This window comes from Panthera uncia, unplaced genomic scaffold, assembly GCF_023721935.1.
Source record: "Panthera uncia isolate 11264 unplaced genomic scaffold, Puncia_PCG_1.0 HiC_scaffold_1234, whole genome shotgun sequence".
NCBI classification, from domain to species: Eukaryota; Metazoa; Chordata; class Mammalia; order Carnivora; family Felidae; genus Panthera; species Panthera uncia.
In genome coordinates, this window is record NW_026057848.1 from 1 (window position 1) to 19,403 (window position 19,403).

The following is a 19,403-nucleotide window of genomic DNA, read 5'->3' on the forward strand; positions in this document are numbered from 1 at the left end:
AAAACAAGCAAACAAAAAACCAAGCAGAGAGCAAAAACACACAAACACACAAACAAAACCCAAAAACAAAAAAACCCCCAGAAACACCAGCTACAAATAAACAACAGGGTGGAGGTGGTGCTGATGGAAGACACCTTATCCCATAAAAAGACAGAAATGACAGGGGCAGGGAAAAATAAAAAATAAAAATTGACCATCCAGGGAAACTATATGGCTTAATCCAGAGAGAGAGAAAGGAAAATAAAGAAGGAGGTGTGGAACATTTATCAAGAGAATGGAGTAAATATGTCTGCTTAAACAAACCAACAACCCAGTAGAGGAGGGAAAAGATAAGAAGGAGAAAAGGAAGGAAGATATATTTATAAGAATTGTTGGAGAATTAAACCAGGCAATGAAACGGTGCTGGTCTGGAGGAGGCGCTGTCTGTTTCATCAGTGTCAACCCTCCTCCAGTAGGTAAGCAGTTACCAGGCGGAGGGGGGTGGTTTAGTGTAGGCTGATCCCGCCTCTACTGTGGGCCTGCTCTCCAATACCTGAAGCCCCACCTTGGTGGTGATGGGGAGAAAAATGGCAACACCTCAATCTTTCCTCCAAGAACCAGGTGTCCCAAACCACTGTATTCAAGCAGTCCTCACTGTGGTGTGGTAGTAAACTAGGCCGTTTGTCCTGCTCAGCCTACTCCAGTGCTCTGGTGCTTGGCCTGGATTCAAACTCCACTCTGTGCACCCAGGTATTGGAGGAGTGCCTCTCCATGCCGCCTGATATATGGTCCTTGGCTGGTGGACACAGGCAGGCTTTGTCCCGTCCCAAACCACTCTGGGGAGGGGATAACTTTCTCCTACTTCAGAATGTGTCCCCGACCTATCCACCAAACCCAGGGCTGGCTCCCCTCCTCCCCAGGTGCGTGATATGGGTAGCTGGCCCCAGTCCAGAGAAAGCCCCTCAGAGATTGGATCTTTCTCTGTCCTGGTCAGTGGTTTTTCTTTTTTCCAGATACAGTCCTATGTTTTCCCAGTCTCTCTTTCTCTTCCCTTTTTCTCTCCACAGAAGGGATCCTTCACCTCCTTTCATTTTATCTCTTCCAGTTCACAATCACTCACCTATGGCCCCCGTCATGTTGTGCCAGTGGGTCCCTGGAAGTGGCTGTCTCTTTGTGTCCTGGACTCTCAGAGTTAAAAATCCTTTAGCTTCAACACTGCTTTGTTTTAGAGATGAGGGAAATTCAAATCCCCCTACTTCTCTGCCATGTTGGCCCCCTCCCTGTTTATCAATTTAAATCCAATATTAACATGTAAATACCTGTGCCTTTTCATCTAGAAACTAAATTACTAGCAGGGGAATCAGGGAAAGTCGCTTACCCTGAATCTTGGTATATCATCTATAATACGCTGAAGTTACCTCAAACTCAAGAGCCATTGATCAGGATTAAATAAAATTAAATTCTGGTACAAATCTTGACAGAAGTCAGATTAAAACCAGTGAATATAGCCAACAAAAGTTGATAGCTCTGTATTCTCCTTCATGTATAGACCTTATTCACAGACAAGACTTGTTTCTCCAACTCAATAAAAACTTGATTGTTCACCTGTGTATATTTGTAGCATAAAAAAAAAATCAAGGTGGTGAAAATCTGTAAATGGTCTGTAAATAGATCGCTGACTTATTTAATTGGACTAAATCAAAATGAAAGGGGAAATATCTAACTAATTTTGTAAATGAAAACATATTATTACTTTAGACCTTGAAACAGGTATTTGGACATCTGAGTGGCTCAATTGGTTAAGCAGCCACACCTTGATTTCTGCTCAGGTCATGATCTCATGGTTTGTGAATTTGAGCCCCAGATTGGACTCTGTGCCTACAGCATGGAGCCTGCTTCAGGTCCTCTGTCTCTCTCTTTCTGTCCCTCCTCCTTTCACTTTCACTCTCTCTTTCTCAAAAATAATTAAATGTTAAAAAAAGAACATATATTCAATGGCTGAGGTTGCTCAGATGCAATATTTCCTTAAGTTATATCACTTATAGTTTATTAATCTTAAACCATAATTTGTAAATTGGGCCACTGTGAATGAGACTCTGCTCCCTTTCTACGTCATCACTCATTCTTTCTGTCCTCTTATGCTCTCATCACAGTTACATACCACTTTATGTTTGGTAACATGAGTTGATGGTATTGTTTCATCTTCTATAAATTAATGGTTTTATATAGAAATATAACATTATTGAAAACTTTATACAATTTTATTGATTATTGCTAAATACATGTCTTCTACTTAATCACTGTAATTCTCTAAAGAAATTTAAGATTATAACTTTTTGGATGATATTAAGAATTATCAAGAAATTGTCCACAAGAAGATGGAATTTTCCAAGAAATCCTTTAATGCATCATTTATCCTTTATTCTTCTGTGTTCTTTGCATTGTATTTAAGTATTATACCTCATATATAACAATTCTGTGAATTTTGTTTATGATATTCACTCCTCAGTTATTATGTCATATGCATTTTTAGGAAAATCCATATGCATAAGTTGAATTCTATTAATTCTTAATTATCTTATATTTTATTTTAATTTCAAACTATTATATTTTGTTTCTGTTTTTGTTTTCTTTCTGGTCAATTTTCTCCAACTTATCTTTTGAAAATTTTAATAAATCTATTGTATTAATTATTATATTTTTAATTTCAAGAAGTCCTTTATTGTTATCTGACACTTTTTTTATATATAATACATAATATTTCTACTGGAGATTTAACAACTTCTAATAGTATTCTGAGTTCCTTGCTAATAGTATTCCATCTTGAAGAGAATGTCTCCATGCATTCCAACTAAGAAGACTCTCAGGACAACATTTCTCCTTCTCTTTTAAAATGAAAAGTCCTGAACTCTTATGGCAATTTATAAGGGTTAGAAAAACATCTAAGTCCTATTAATTTAATGTGTAAATATTTTCTATTATAATTTTATGCAGATTTTGAAAATATTTACAAGAAAATGTTTATCACCTGAATCTTGCATTTTGGGGACATGGAATGTGATTTCTTTTTCTTTTTACCATTTTTACTATATTATTACTGAAGTGTACTTGACACACTATGTTACATTAGTTTCAAGTGTACAACATAGTGATTTGGAAAATCTATGTTATGTTAACTCACGACACGTGTAACTACCATTTGTCAACATGCAATTCTATTACAATACCACTGACTCTATTCTCTATGCTATACCTTTCATCACTGTGACTTATTTACTCCATAATTGAAAGCCACTTCCTCCCACTCCCCTTCACTCCTTTTTACCCATCCTCCACTCACCTTCTTTCTAGCAACAACCAGGATTTTTTCCATATTTGTGGGTCTCTTTCTGTTTTTTTTTCTTTGTTTTGTTTCTAGATTTCACATATAAGTGAAACTATATGGTATTTTTTTCTTTTACTGTCTGATTTATTTCGCTTAGCATAATATCCTCTAGGTCTATTAATATTGTTTCAAATGACAAAATATCATCCTTTTTATGGCTAAGTAATGTCTCATTGTATCTATATACCATATCTTCTTTATCCATTTATTTATTGATGGACACTTACATTGCTTCAAATCTTGGTATTATAAATAATGCTGTAACAAACATAGGACAAGGGGTGTACATAGTTTTTTGAATTAGCAGTTTTGTTTACATTGGGTGAATACACAGTAGTGGAATTACTGTATCACATGTTATCTCTATTCTTAACGTTTTGAGAAACTTCCATACTTTTCCACAGTAGCTGTACCAGCTTACCTACCCACGAGAAGTGAACAAAATCCCTATTTCTTCTAATTCTCACCAACACTGGTTATCTCCTGTCTTCTCGATTATTGCCATTCTGACAGGTTTAAGGTAGTATCTCATTACGATTTTTATTTGCATGTCATTGATGATTAGTGATGTTGAGAAGCTTTTCATGTGTTAGCCATCTGTATATTTCTTTGGAAAAAAATGGCTATTCAGGTTCTCAGCTTAATTGTAATTAGATTCTTTCTTTTAGTGTTGAGTTTTATAGCTTCTTACAAATTTTATATACTAACCTCTTACTGTATATATTATTTGTAAATATCTTCTCCCATTCTGTAGGTTGACTTTTAGTTTCATTGATGGTTTCTTTGATGTGCAAAAGCTTTTTATTTCAGTGTAGTCCCAATATTTTATTTTTGTTTCTGTTTCCCTTGCCTGAAAAGACATCCTAGAAAAATGTTGTGAAGGTTGATGTTAGAGATCTTAAAGAAATTTAAGATGTTAGAGATTACTGCCTATATTTTCTTATAATAATATTATGAATTCAGGTCTAAAGTTTGTGCATTTGAGCCATTTTTAGTTAAGTTTTGGGGCACCTGGGTGGCTCAGTCAGTTGTGCATCTGACTTCAGCTCAGGTCATGACCTCACAGTCATGATCTCACAGTGGGTTTGGGCCCTGCATCGGGCTCTGTGCTGACAGCTCAGAGCCTGAAGTCTGCTTTGGATTCTGTGTCTCCCTCTCTCTATGCCCCTCCCCTGTTCATGCTCTGTCTTTCTCTGTCTCAAAAATAAATAAAAACATTAAAAAATTTAAAAAATTTGTGTACAATATAAGAAAATGGTCAAGTTACATTATTTTTCATGTAGCTGTCCAGTATTTCTACAACCATTTATTGAAGAAACTGTCATATTTTTATTACTTTTATTTTTTAACATTTATTTATTTATGAGTGATAGAGACAGCATGAGCAGAGGGAGGGAAGAGAGAGAGGAAGACACAGAATCCAAAGCAGTCTCTGAGTGGTCAGCACAGAGCCTGATGCAGGGTTCAAACTCACAAACCAGGAGATCATGACCTGAGCCAAAGTCGGGCACTCAACCTACTGAGCCACCAAGGGGCCCCTTGAAGATATTTTCTTTACCCCATTGTATATTCTTCCTTACTTTTTCATATATTAATTGAACATATTTTCATGGGTTTATTTCTGGACTGTCCTTTTCTGCTCAATTAATCTATATGTCCATTTTTGTGTCAGGAATTTACTGTTTTGATTATTATAACTTTGTGGTATATCATGAAATCTGAGATTATAATACCTCACACTTATTCTTCTTTCTCAAGATTTCTTTGTATATTCAAACCACTCTTTGTATGAGTGGTTCCATACAAATTTTGAAATTATTTCTTATGGTACTGTGAAATGTTATCGGTGCTTTCATAAGAATTACATTGAATCTATAGATTGCATTGAATAGCATGGGCATTTTAACAATACACAATTTTCTAATCCGTTAGGATGGAATATTATTCCACTTGTTTGTGTTATCTTTAATTTCTTTCATCAATATTTTATAGTTTTGAGAATATACTTCTTTCACCTCCTTGGTTCAGTTTTTTCCTAGATATTATATTCTTGGTGCAGTTGTACATTAAACTGTTTTCTTAAATTCTCTTTTTGCTACTTCTTTATTAGTGTCTAGAACCTAACTTATTTCTGTTCATTAACCATATATCTTCCAAGTTTACTGATATATATATATATATATATATATACACACACATATATATATGTGTGTACACATATACACACATATATATACACACACATATATATACACATATACCTTTAAAAGGTTTAAAAGAGACTATTGTTCATAGTGTATTCCCAGTCCTACTTATGTACCTGTTGATAAATGTATGTTGTTTCCACTTACCTTCCTTTGCTCACATTTTTCCTTTTCTTTTTTGTCTTAAGCTCATGCTTGATTGATTGGTCATGTGTTATTTTTTTTCCTTTTTTCTTCTTCTCCCCCCATGCTGTTTAACGTATTTTTTTTTATGTTTTTAAGGTTTATTTATTTTTGAGATGAGAGAGAGACAGAGTGCAATTGGGGTAGGGGCAGAGACAGAGGGAGACACAGAATCCAAAGCATGCTGCAGGCTCCGAGCTGTCAACACAGAGCTCAATGTGGGGCTGAAACCCACAAACCGTGAGATCATGCTCATGAGGCTGAAGGTGGATGCTGAACTGACTGTGCCACATACGTGTTCCCCGCACCATGCTCGTTTTTAATGGTTTACCCCTACCCTAATTTGTCCTTGCAGAAACTATTTCTTTAGTGTCTGTCCTTTTAGTACATCATTTCTGTCAACTCCATTGTCAACATATTGGTTATGGAATTCTACTGTGTGTGGTTTCCATCCATGACTCATCGCCCCACAAGGTTTATTATTCTTTTTTTCTCTTTCTTGGAAGGAGCTGAGCTAAATGTTTTTGTAATGTTTGTATTTCTCTTGGAAAGGGAGGGAGAGAGAGAAAGAATGAGCAAGTGCTAGTTGTTGTGATCTGAAAATATGCAAGGTATGATCTCAGTCCTTTTATATCTGTGGAGGGCTGTTTCGTGACCCAGGATGTCACTTATATTGGAGAATGTTCTATGTGCACTTAAGAAGTATGTGCATTCTACTGCAGTTGGATGAAAAGATCTCAAGATATCGGTGTTGATACTCATGTATATAAATGTATATATTAGGCCAATATATATCTATGTATATCTGAATACATCTGGTCCAATGACACATTGGATCTGTGTGTCCTTACTGATTTTCTGCCTTGACGATCCACCTATTGCCATGAGTGGAGTCTTAAATTCGTCTACAATCATGGTATTTTAGTGTATACATTTAATCATGTTTGTGATTAATCGATTCATATGTGTGGGCATTTCACTTTGGGGGCATAAACATTTGCAATTGTTAGCTCCTCTTGATGGATAGACCCCTTAATTATGATCCAATGCCCTTCTGAATCTGTTACTACAGCCTTTGGTTTAAAATCTAGTCTTTCTGGTGGAAGTGTGGCAACTCCAGCTTTCTTTTGACTTCTAGTAGCATGGTAGGTGGTTCCCCATACCTTCCCTTTGAATCTGGAAGTGTCCTGGGGTCTAAAATCAGTGTCTTGTTGATGACATATAGATGGATCTTGTTCTTTGGTTTTGTTTTTGTGTTTTATCCATTGTGATTCCCTGTGTCTTTTGATTGGGGCATTGAGTCCATTCACATTCAGAGTGATTAGTTAAAGATATGGATTTAGTGTCATTGTGTTATCTGAAGGTTTCATGCTTTTGGTGAGGCCTCTGGTCCTTTGTAGTGTCTGCTGCTTTCCACTCACAGAGTCGCCCCATAGGATCTCCTGCAGGGCTGCTTTACTGGTCATGAGCTCCATTAGGTTTTGTTTGTCTTGGAAAGCCTTTCTCTCTCTTTCTATTCTAAATGGTAGCCTTGCTGGGGAAAGGATTCTTTGCTGCATATGTTCCCATTCAGCACATTGACCATTTCCTACCCTTCCCTTCTGCCCTGCCAAGTTTCTTTGGACAGGTCTGCTGCTACCTTTATGTGTCTTCCCTTGTTGATTAAGACCCGTTTGTCCCTAGATGCTTTCAGAATTCTCTCTTTATCTTTGTATTTTTCCGGTTTTGCTATGACATGTCACTGTGTTGACCTGGTTTTGGTGACTTGGAAGGGAATTCTGTGTGCTGCCAGGACTTGGATGCCTGTTGCCTTCCCCAGATGAGAGCATCTCTCAGCTATAAGTTGTTCAAATAAACCTTCTGCCCCTTTCCCTCACTCTTCTTCTTCTGGGACTCCTAGGATGTGGCTAATATTTCATCTCACCGAATCACTTAGGTCTCTAATACCTGCCTCGTGGTCTAGTAATTTCTTTCTTTCCTTTCTCTGCTTCATCTTTGTCCACAATTGTATCTTCCGTTTCACTGATTCTGTATGCTGCTTCTCCCATCCTTGCTGTCACTGCATCTAGTTTATTTTGTATCTCGTTTACACCATTTCATTTTCAGCATTCATCTTGACGATTCCTTAGGTCCTTGATCTCCGAAGCAGTAGATTGTCTTCTGTCTTCTATGCTTGATTTCATGCGCAACTATGCGTCTTATGAGTGTTATTCCAAAAACGTGCTCAGATATATTTTTCTGTCTCTTTTGAGCACTTCTCTGGCTGTCCTTTCTTCCCGGAATTCTTTTTGAGGAGAATTCTTCCATTCGTCGCTTTGGCTAGATTCCTGCCCTTTATGTGTGTGTGTGTGTGTGTGTGTGTGTGTGTGTTTATAATATTTTCTTTTTTTTAAATTTTTTTAAAGTTTATTTATTTTTGAGACAGAGAAAGACAGAGCATGAACAGGGGAGGGGCAGAGAGAGAGGGAGACACAGAATCTGAAACAGGCTCCAGGCTCTGAGCGGTCAGCACAGAGCCCGACGCAGGGCTTGAACTCACGGACCGTGAGATCATGACCTGAGCTGAAGTTGGCCACTTAACCGACTGAGCCACCCAGGCACCCCTACCCTTTATGTGTTTTAATAGCTTGTTCTGTGTGCCACACCTGCGAGTACTACTATATTAAAAAGAGCTCCAACACTGTCCAGGGCCTGGCAGTTGAACAAATGGTTTTGGAATGTGTTGTGTGCACTCCTTTGGTGCATCTTTGGCTGCTTTTCTGGCTACTTGGAGTGGTCCTTTGGGTCTTCCACCAGGTGTGCTTTGATTTGTTTGTTGAAGTAATCTTGGAAAAAAGGAGAAGAGGGTGGTGAAGAATCCTTAGCCCAAACAAAGAGAGAAATGACTGGAGTTCAAAAAAAGACCAGGCAGTGACTCAAAGGAGCTATAGGGATTAATCCAGAAAGAGAGGGAAGAAAATGAAGAAGGACATCTGGAAAAGTATAGAGAAAATGCCCGATCCAACAAACAAACAAACAACCATACCAGAAGAACAAAGTGAAAATATAAATATATATAAATAGCTTTGATTCACAGTCCAACCGAGACTACTAGGCTGATTCCAAAGGGAGAAGAGGAAAGAGGAGAGTAGAAAGAGAAAAAAGGGAAAAGAGAAGAAAGAGAAAGCAAAGGAAAGAAAAGATGGGCGCCTGGGTGGCTCAGTTGGTGAAGCGTCCAACTCTTGAATTTGGCTCAGGTCATGTTTCGCTGTAAGTGGGTTTGTAACCCCCATCAGGCTCTGCAGTGAGAGTGTGGATCTTGCTCGGATTCTTTCTCTCTCCCTCTCTCTGCACCTCTCCTGCTTGATCACTCACTTTCTCAAAACGAAGAAATAAACATTAAAAAAGAGAAGAAACGATAAAAATAATAATAATTCAAATGAAAACAAAGATAGAAAAGCAGAGGAGAGTTGTCTACTGGTGCGTGGGACAGGTGGTTGTGCTGGTCTAGGGGAGGGGCTGTCTGGTCCCATCAGTGTCAGTCTCACTCCCATAGAGAAGCAGTTACGAGGCACAGAGAGCCAGGGTTCGGTGTAATGGGCCTGCCTCCACGGAGGCTCACTGTCCATTCCCTGAAGCCCCACGATGTTGGTCATGGGGAGAGAAATGGCGACACCCCAATCTCTCCTGCCCACACGAGGTGTCTCAAAACTCACTGTTTACACCGTCCTCACAGAATATCCTGGGTGGCCGGCTTGCCTTGCTGCACAGTCTCCCGTGCTCCCAGAGCACTGAGCTGGGATTCAAAACCCTATAGGTTCCCACTTTTCTCAGACATGGTTTTGGAGTAGCACCACTCTGCCCAGTTGACAAAGGGCCTCTGGCTCGTGCCTGCAGGATATTTTTCCCTTGGGCCGGGCAATATCTCCCCTTTCCAACATACTCTAGGTGTTCTCTCCCAGTGTTGACCTGAGAGCCTAGGGGCGGCTCCCTCCCCACCAGGCATGGGAGGTGGCAGCTCTTTTCTAGAGAAAGTCTGGAAACCTTGAAAATTCTGTTTTTTAGCTTCTAAGGCTGTTTTGCAAAGTAGAATTGGCTCTCTGGTCCTCTCCTTGGTGTGTGGTCTGGACAGGTTTTCTCATATCCAAATGCACTTCCCACAGCCTCTCTCTCTATCTTCCTTTCATTTCTCCACCAAAGGGATTCCCCCACTCCATGCCTGTGGGGACCATTTTACTTCTCCCAATCTGCATACACACCTCTGTCCCGCCAAGCTGTGTCTTTGCACCTGTGGAGATTTTTCTGTCCCTCTACAGCCTGTATTCCTGGTATTCCAAGTGTTGTGACCTCAATACTTTTGTGTTTGAGGGTCAAGGGAAATTCTGATCCCTCTCCTCTGCCATCTTTACTCCTCCCGCCTCCTTTTACTTTCCTTTTCACAATTTCACACTTCTCTGTAGGTTTGCATTATTATATCAGTTTAATATGTTTTATAGATATTTATGATGGTCTTTTCTTACATGAAGTGTATTGATCTGAATTTTCTGTCTTTTTCTTTTTTAAAGTTTATTCATGTATTAATTGGAGAGAGAGACAAAGAGAGCACAAGTGGAGAGGGGCACAGAGACAGAGGGAGAGAGAGAAATTCCCAAGCAGACCCTGCACTGTCAGCGCAGAACCAGATGAGGGGTTTGAACCCATGAACTGCGAGATCATGACCTGTTCCAAAATCAAGAGTCAGGTGCTAACTGAAAGAGGCATTTAGGCGGCTCTAACATTTTCTTTGGTAGTCCCCTGGGTACTTTCAATTTAATATGCCTTAGTTTAAAAACATTGTTTCTGACCCTTTCCCTTTCCTCTTCCCTGACTCTTTGTAATCTGCTCTGTCATTCGTGTTCCCTAGCCTAATAAATAGCAGCCCTGGAACAGGAAACGTCCTGGACTCCGAACTTCCCTGAAATCACCGCATCCAGTCACTCACCACATTCGATATTTTGTACCTGCTTACCATTTTTCATATGTTATTCCTGTAATTCACTCGCTCACCTATAATTTTGCAGTACTCTTCTGCTTTTGCTTCCTTTACGTTCATCCTACATTGCTGCCAGAGTGACCTTTCTAAAATATACTTGTGATGATGTCACTCCTCTGCTTATTCATGCTTATTCAATGGATCCCCATTAACTGAAGGTGTAAATTCAGGTTCTAGCATAACACTGCTCTATTTTTTTTTTTTGGTTTCGTCCTGATGTTCCAGTAAATCTCTCTATCTATCCCATTCCCAATAACTCTGTTCCAGTTTTGCCATATTGCATAGGTCTTGTCACTTACAATATTATTTCATACTTGATCCTTTAGCCATTATATAATGCCCTTCACACCCTCCCTGTGCACTTTGTCTGTCTTTTAAGATACAGCCCTATCTTCCCAACGTTTGCTCAGCTTCCCAAATGTAAGTGTTTTCTCCTTTGTGCGTTCACTGTACATTATTCACTTCCCTTGCAGAACTAGTGGATGCTATTTTTTATGCCCTTACCTGTTTTCATGCATGTCTACTGCTACTAGCATATAGAACAGACTCTGTCTTTTACTTATATTTCCAGCTCTTTCCCGAATCATGGCTGTGACTTGACAGATACAGTATGTGCTTGTCTTTCTGAGTGGATGAGTGCGTGACCAAATGAATTAATGTGATATTTTTCTGAAGTTGGTTTTTTGTTTTGTGCTGTTTTTCTAGGAAGGAACAGCAAAGTCAGCAATGGAAGCAAAGGAAGATGGTGTTGGTATTATTGAAAATGTGCCACCCGAGCAAACAGTTAATGACAGTTTGACTTCTGCTGGTGGAGTGCATTAAAATTACAGAAGTGGTAAGCTAGTGAATCTCTGTGAGTTGTTTTCCTATGACTAAATGATAGTATTAAAAAAATCTGGAAGTATGTAGATTCAAATATATTATCTTTTTATCATGAAGATATTTTTCTGTTGCTATCTCTCTTTAGAAGTATCCCAAGTACTACCCCTTTTTACTTATGGAAAATCTTGAACCCCCTGAACATCTTTTCTGCTATTTCTTTTATTTTATTGAAATATTCATGAATGGAGATAGACTTGTGTATGTGTTTGAAATTCATAGTAACATGTTTTCATTAATTTATCTGTGACCCTGTTCTGTAGATATCATGTCAGCATTAGAATTAGAAGAGGAAGATGTAGAATCACCTTCTCTTCCTGAGGTACTGTCTTCTTCTTATTTTTAAGTATAAGCATGGAGTGATGCTAAAACATCCAAGAGATGCTTCGACTTTGACCTTTGAATGATTAAAATAACATCGCAGTCATACTTGTAGTAATATAAGTAAAGTAATGATGACCTATTCTAAGGTGACAACTCGGGAAGGAGGTAAAAAAAGTCCTGATTTCTTAGGCCCAGGCAGCTGATGCATAATGCTACAAGCACTGTATTTATAATCAAAGACATGCTAGCATCTTGGTTCCAACACTTCCTAGCTGTGGGATCTTGGAAAAACTTGTTTGAAGGTCAAAGACATCGTTCCTAAAAATGGCACCAATACCCACCTCTTGGTTATGCGTAATGAACAAATGTGGCAACGTTTTGTAACCTGTAAAGGGTGCTATAGAAATAGAAGACAATATGATCACAGTGGCTTTTAGTGACTTACTAAATATTGAGCATAGTTTTTTTTGGTGAATGTTTGTTTATTGTTCAGAGGGGGGTGGGGGCACAGAGGATCCGAAGCAGGCTCTGCACTGAGAGCAAGGAGCCCAATGCAGGGCTTGAACTCATGAACTGTGAGAACATGAGCTGAGCCAAAGTTGGGCGCCTAATCAACTAAATTACCCAGGCCCCCCAAGAATATTTGTTTTAAATGTGAAGATGTCTGAAGGCCAATAAAATGGCCGTAGCGTTCAGAAAAGAATGGGAAAGTAGGAATGGGTTTTTGATTTTCTAATTTGGTGCTATGTTAACTTCCGGTAATCTCTTAGTGGAGACATCATATAGGTATACAGTTGACCCTTGAACCAGGTGGGTTTGGACTGTGGGAGTCCACTTACACACAGATATTTTTCAATAAATAGAGTACCATCGTGTAAATGTATTTTCTGTTAATTATGGTTTCTTTTTCTTTTAATTCTTTCTTTTGAGAGAGGGAGTGAGGACAGAGCAGGTAGGTAGGTGAGGGCAGGGTGAGAGAGAGAATCTTAAGCTGATTCACACTGCCAGCATATTTCTTTCTCTTTGATATTGATTGATTTGGCTGCTAATAATTTAAAGTTTTCCAATTGTCTAGTTATTAATCTTTAAAAAGTACTCAAATGCACTGTAGTGCTCATTATAAGAGATCGTAAGCTAAATAGTTTTTAAGGTTTGTAACATTAAAAATCATCTAACTTATTTTTTGGTCGATTTAACATGTAATGAATTGTTTAGTTCCAAAAACTGACAAGCTTAAGTTTATTAGTTCATATTTTCCTCTGTCTTAGGCTAAGGCAAGTTAGTTTTCACTTCTTACAAGAAGTTACAGTCCAGTGACTTGGGAACAGCTAAACATAGATGAAGAAAGTTAACAGTAAATTTGTAATTATTTTCTCATTTTTGTTTGTCCATACTTGATTACTTAAGGATAAGGTGTTTTTACAAACATGTATCCTGCCCGAAAAGACATGTGAAAATCAAAACAAGGAAATTAACCATCCGTTTTTGCAACTGCAGAGAATGACTCAAGGACCAGTAATGAATAAGGAATGTGATAAGGAGTATGATATATGTCTATATGTAAGACATCCTTCTATGCAAAACTTTGGAGGAAATGTGTATCAAATAAGGCATATTAGACTGGAAAAATAGCTTAAAACTCATCACCAGTGAGTGAAAGCTGAAGTTTGGTGAAATTTGTTAACAATACAGCATTCCTACTCATCTTGAAGAAGAACCACCATGGGGTCACTCTCAGGAGGAACCAACTGAAAGGAAATACCTTCGAATTGGACAAATACTGTACTTGATTGTGAGGAAGAAGATGCATTTGGAGTGTCTGTCTCGGTAGTATTTCAGGCATTTCCTGAACAAAAAGAGCCTAGTCTTGAAAATGTCATTCTCTCTCATTCTTACTCTGGGTCCCCAGAATATGCTTGCCAGTCATCTTCTAAGCTTTCTTTAAATGAAAGCAAATCATCCGGGACATATAAATCAAAACCACACTGAGATATCATCTCACACCAGTGAGAATGGCTAAATGACCAAATCAGGAGACTATGGATGCTGGGGAGGATGTGGAGAAACAAGAACCCTCTTGCACTGTTGGTGGGAATGCAAACTGGTGCAGCCACTCTGGAAAACAGTGTGGAGGTTCCTCAAAAAATGAAAAATAGACCTACCCTATGACCCAGCAGTAGCACTGCTAGGAATTTACCCAAGGGATACTGGAGTGCTGATGCGTAGGGGCACTTGTACCCCAATGTTTATAGCAGCACTTTCAACAATCACCAAATTTATGGAAAGAGTCTAAATGTCTATCACCCAACGAATGGATAAAGAAATTGTGTTTTATATACACAATGGAATACTACTTGGCCATGAGAAAGAATGAAATATGGCCTTTTGTAGCAACGTGGATGGAACTGGAGAGTGTGATGCTAAGTGAAATAAGTCATACAGGGAAAGACAGGTACCATATGTTTTCACTCTTTTGTGGATCCTGAGAAACTTAACAAAAGACCATGGGGGAGGGGAAGTGAAAAAAAAAAAAACACCTTAGAGAGGGAGAGAGCCAAAACATAAGAGACTCTTACAAACTGAGAATAATTTGAGGATTGATGGGGGATGGGAGGGAGGGGAGGCTGAGTGATGGGCATTGAGGAGGGCACCTGTTGGGATGAACACTGGGTGTTGTATGGAAACCAATTTGACAATAAATTTCATATTAAAGAAAGAAAGAAAGTAAATCAGACTATGAAAATGAGAACAAACCAGACATTGAGCATCTTTTTAACAACAATGAGGATTTTTAAAATGATATAGAAAATAAAAAAGCAAGGAACCCACTAGTTACATTTAAAGTGAAAGAAGGCCAAGAGTTTGACATGCAAATGGCAAAAAATATGGACCAAAATACCACCGATTGTAAATTAGAACTCAGTCTAGTGATTCAGAGAGCCTTTTTCATTTGTGGCTTGCCTGCTGCAATGTGATGAAGCACATGGTTCAAACAATAAGGCATGATATTTCTGATGTCACAAACACGAGAAAAGACAACCAGTACAAGACTTTTTTTCCAGAAGCCATTATATGCAGAGAATGGCAGTACTCCTAACTATAAAAGTACTGATTCTGAATTAGAAATTGTGAGTTCTTCTTCAGCATCTAGTTTTACAGCATCTGAAGTACATCTAAGTGAAGAATTACATCAAGATATGCAAAGGTTTAAGAATGAGATAGGCATGTCACAAGCAGAGTTCCTGTCTTTGGAAAGAGAGAAAGTTCAACCTCCAAAAGAGAAGGAGGTCTGCCTTGCTGTTACACTTGTTTTTTCTCTTTAGCAATTATCTGATCCATTCTGATTTTCCACTCAAGATAACAAGAGTGTGCATACAACGGAATTGTCTAAATAAGTAATTGTGTCTGGAAATAGATTATTTCTGCTATCTAACTAATAGGAGTTCAGGAAAACATTCTTATGATTTGTTTTCCTGAAAGTTTCTGTGTCAGGCTTCCAAGTAGTATATGAACTGGGAAACTAACTTAGCTATATAAGTACCATGTGACCTCACGAACCAGAATAACCATAAAGAAACTGCTTAAAAAACATAATAATCTCAAGGTTTTTTTTTTAATATATTGGCTTAAATATAAATTGCATTTCCATAAACAATAAAATGAGAAAGAAGCAGTAACTAAGAGAAGGAATATAAACACATATTCCCAGCTAAAGCAATCTATTTATTGCTTGAGTATCTGTCTGTAGACTCTGGGTCTAGGGTTCTTGCTTGTCTAGCAAGACAGCAGCAGGATACAGGATTACAATGGGAGAGACAGCTAATGTCCCGGAGAATACACAAGCCTGGATTAAGGGTCCTTGCTCTGTTTTTATTAGGATCAGAAGGCTTCCGAACATGGTGATGGACGTGCACAAAGAGACAATCAATCTGTGAACATGAACTCATGGGCATGAGGGAAAGGGGGTTTCAAGATAGAGGGTGTTAGGTGTTAGGGTCAATATAAAACAAAATCCTGGTGCCTGGCAGATGGTTGTTAACAGCTGACCTGAAGCAGCTTCTCTGTTTATCTTAGCTAGTCTAGGGGAGAAGACAGATGCTACCTCAGGATCCACAAGGCACCTCTCTTTTCCTAATTAGCTCCTCTCTGGGCATCTTCACCCTGCAGCCTACAGCCTATAGCCCTATTTACCTGTTTACCTCATTTGGTCCTTCCTTCCTGTGAAAGCAGCTTTCTGCTATAGTACTAAATTGGGGAGTGTGTCCTCCTGAATATCTAATCTTGTTTACCTCTCACACCTTGGTCTTGGAGCTTTTGCCCCACCCTCTCTATACCTAGATACCTAATATTGTTTACCCAAACTTGGGTGTGAGCATCCTATGGCTTTGTAATTTTCTATGCCTGGTTAACCCATCAGTGCAGGCTCAGGGAATTCCTAAGCTTATTGCCCACAAATATAGGCAGTCTTGTCTGCTTTACTCATAATCTTGGAACTTAGAATTTAAACATGACCCCTTTGAGGTATGCTTAATAACAGCTATTTGTGTTATCACCCCTTTTTTTCACATTTTTTAATCTTATTCTCAGATGTTTCTGTTGAGTCAAACCTTCACTTTATGTTCAATAGAGTATGATACCTTTTGGCCTGTATGATTTTTACCATGTAGGTAGCATAAACCTTCAGTATTTAACTCCAAGGGAGAAAACTGAGTTTTGAGATGTGTGGACTTTAGAAATACACAAAATCTAGAGGTACCCTCCTTTAAAAAAATAAGTAGCTAATCTCCTCGTCCCCTATCAAGGTATTAATTTACTGTGCCAAAGTCACACTTTTCATGCATCTGACTAATTTAATGAATTTGTGGTCATTTCTCTGATTCAGCATTCAAGAATTGTATCGTCTCTTTTGGTGCCACAAAATGCTAGCTAATGCCACTTTAGGAACTTGGGACAAATCATTTAACTTTTTTGAGTTTTACTCGCATTATCAGTAGCAAATGGGATTAAAGGTGATCATTACTTTTATACCCTCTCCCTATAAAATTTTATGGTTATTGAATGTGAGATTCGGAGAGCATTACTAATTACCCAGAATTCCACCCTAACGTCCATTTCACTTTGTTCCTTTTGGGTTGTGGCAGACTTTGGTTCATAAATTTTAGGGGACACTGTGACTTATTTTGAGAACCTTAGGATCCAAAAGAAAAGAATTTTAAAAGGCAGTCAGGGAAAGTATAGCTCCGTGCAGAAAGAGGAAAGCTTCCTGGTTTTGTTACTGGAGCACCTCCATGTCACATGTTTTAAATCTGGCAGTTGTGTTAAACCCAGGTGGTAAGGATAGAAAAGGACAAATTTTGTCTCTTGTCTTTTTATTTCTTTGTATCTCTTGGTCAGATGGGGTGGGGGTGGGTGGGGAATTCTCAGTAGCAAAGTGTGGATATGAATAAGAGTACAAAATTAAGAAAGCCCTTTTAGAAATTTTGGTAACTTCTGCTTTTTTTTAAATTCCAACAGAAATGAAGCCGAGTTTATAAAAATTACAATTACTTGTAATGATAAAGTAGACACAAAATATTTTCCTCCATTGAATTTATGACAAACTAAGTGTCAACTGATAAAGTTAATGAAAAAAATTTCTTTTTATTGACTAAAGTAACAATTACCTTTAGTATCAAGTTCCATTAAAGGTTGAAGAAAAAAAGAAGCACAGAGGAAGTGACATGGAAGTATCAGAAAACATACATGATGCTGCGGCTGCTGGATTAATTCCACAAAGACAGAATGGAAAAACTGATAACCATCAATTGCCTCTTACAGAAAATAAAGATTCTGATAGGTAAGCCTATAGCAATATTTAAATAGTAGGTAATTGTTATTTTCCTATGCAACAAACTTTTCTAGTTTGAGCTAATGTTCATGATGAAAAAATTTTGTATTTTTCTTGGAGATATTTCATCCTACGTGCTAATGAGAAAAATGTAAATACCAATGAGATACCGTTTTTTGCAGTCATAGTGATAAATATTTTATTTAAAAAAATAACCAAAGTTAGGAAATGTGAGGAAAATGACATTCTTAGACCCTGTGGCTGGATGAAATTGGTAACTCCTTTCTGAAAGGTGATTTAACAGTGTATTTCAAAATTTCAAATATGTTGGGTGGCTCAGTAGGTTAAGCGTCCAACTTCGGCTCAGGTCATGATCTTGCTCTTCATGAGCTTGAGCCTTGCATCAGGCCCTGTGCTAACAGCTCAGAGCCTGGAGCCTGCTTCAGATTCTGTGTCTCCCTCTTTCTCTGCCCCTCCCCTGCTTGTGCTCTGTCTCTGTCACTGTCAAAAATAAATAATATAATGTGAGAAAAATATTTTGGGTAGGTTATCCCTTTATTCCAATGGTTTCATTGCCAGGACTGAGTCCTTCTGAAATACGTGACTTCTATAAGTAAGCACGTGCACCTGCACGTGCAAACACACACACACACACACACACACACACACACACTATAAGGGCATTTATTATATATTATTACATATTCAAAATAGGACAGATATATTAAGGTTACTTATATAAATATGTTACATATATGTGAATGATATTTATCATAGCATTCTCATATCAAACATTTGGAGATAGTCTAAATGTTTATTGACTTATTTTGAGAGACAGACAGAGAATGTGCACACTCGGGAGCCCAAGCATCGAGGGGGAGCAGAGACAGAGAGGGAGAGAGAGAGAATCCCAAGCAGACTCCACGTTAACAGTGCAGAGGCCAACACAGGGCTCAATCTCATGACCACAAGATCATGACCTGAGCCAACATCAACAGTCAGATGCTCACCAGACTGAGCCACCTAGGTGCCCCAGAGATAGGCTAAATATCCATTCATTAATATGGAAGTAAAGTTTCACTTCTATAAAGTAATGGGGCATGTGACCATTTTAAAAAATGAACCTAGGTCTATGTGTACTGATGGTTTAACAAAGTATATTTAAAGCATTTGGTTTGGTTTGATGTCATGTCTTATGCACATTTTGTTAGAATACTTTTAATATCTACTGAATTGCAAACGGAAGTTCCCTGCTACACTGGCAGTCTACCAACAAAATTGCTAGTTATTAGATTTTTGGCTTTGTTTCCCAGTGCATGAGTGCTCCAATGTTGGACCCTCAACTTAATCTGAATATTGTCAAGAGGATTCATGTGGCAACATGTCTCATATTCTATATAAACATTTCATGACCCCTGTGCTATAAACCAAGATGCTGATAATGCAATGAATCGTTTTTATGAAGGTACCTTGCTTGCATGCCATTATCCTGCCTTTGTAGAGAATATATTTCAACATGCACCACACTAAATTTTTCAACAGTGCCTTCATGTTATACCATTTGTGACAATTCAGTTTACAAAGTAGGACTATTTTCTGCATTCCCAACCC

The 19,403-nt window shown here is 38.3% G+C and overlaps 1 long non-coding RNA gene across 1 annotated transcript; it reads left to right on the plus strand.

Annotated features, from left to right (window-relative positions):
• The first annotated feature begins 11,446 nt into the window (after positions 1–11,446).
• Positions 11,447–17,796, plus strand: LOC125916836 (uncharacterized). The gene is made up of 3 exons (XR_007456046.1): positions 11,447–11,597; positions 11,905–11,963; positions 17,635–17,796. It is a non-coding gene; the product is annotated as an uncharacterized LOC125916836 (long non-coding RNA).
• Positions 17,797–19,403: the final 1,607 nt, after the last annotated feature.